The sequence below is a fragment of the Echinops telfairi genome, unplaced genomic scaffold (assembly GCF_000313985.2).
Source record: "Echinops telfairi isolate 266 unplaced genomic scaffold, ASM31398v2 ScPeMD7_27;HRSCAF=92, whole genome shotgun sequence".
Lineage (NCBI taxonomy): Eukaryota > Metazoa > Chordata > Mammalia > Afrosoricida > Tenrecidae > Echinops > Echinops telfairi.
In genome coordinates this window covers 3035640-3036623 of record NW_022103924.1, presented here as the reverse complement: position 1 = coordinate 3036623, position 984 = coordinate 3035640, and the positions used below count along the sequence as shown (strand labels likewise).

The 984-nt window shown below is 43.8% G+C and overlaps 1 pseudogene; it reads right to left on the bottom strand.

Moving 5' to 3' along the window:
- Positions 1–191: 191 nt before the first annotated feature.
- On the bottom strand, positions 192–580 carry LOC105979717 (annotated as a pseudogene).
- Positions 581–984: the final 404 nt, after the last annotated feature.

Here is a 984-nt window from a genome sequence, read left to right as displayed (position 1 = left end):
GGTTGGAACCAACTTGATGGCACCTAATAACGACCATATGTTTATAGAGTAGGGACATTACCAAAAATACCAGGAGACTAAAAAAGTTAACTTTTTATTTGGCCAATTGAAATGTGGGGAGAATCTACTATTGTTATCATTTTAGTTATTTATTTATTTACTTATTTTACAGTTAGCAAAGCTTTATTTGCTCATTTTTTGCATTTAAAGGATTCTTCAATAACATCCTTGACTTGAGATTCTTTGCCATAGTCCTTAACAACCACGCAACTGCAGCCAACCACTTTCTGGGATTTTCCTTCTCTATCAATTGTGCAGAGGCCTGCCCCCGCTCCTAGTTTCTTGTTGTCATCCACCTTAATGAGGGCGATGTGGTGCTCGGCACACAGGGCCTCCACTCACCTGACATCCCTAGGCCCATCACAGGTGGATGCAAGCACACAAAGAGGAGCTTGGCGCTTGTCTAAGGCTTTGGCAGCGTCACGAATTCCACATGCTAGACCATCGTGGATGAGGCGGTCTTCAGCCCCTCTTGTAAAGCAGTGTTAACGTCCATGACAGCTCCAGCAGCAATGCCTTCCTCGGCCGTGGCGGTAGGTTACAGGTGGGACTGAGTCTTGAACACACCGGAGCCTCCACCTCTGCACAGCTTGGCGGGGACAGGGAAAGAGCCACTTTGCTTTTTAAAATACATTTTGAAACTTAAGAGAGATGGTGAAAGTCATTTCACAATTTTTAAAATAACCTAATTAATTAAATAAAGATTGCATCTTGAAAAACACGCATTTCCGGGTCATTGTTCAGTCAACTCATGGTGACCTCGTGTATGTCAGCGCAGAACTGAGCTCCATAGATTTTCACTGGCTCACTTTGTAACGAGCAAATTGTCAGGGTTTTCATCTATGGTGCACATGAGTAGACTCCAAGTCCAACTTCTCTGAGCACTTGAACCATATGTACCACCCAGAAACTGCAAGAAGAGTC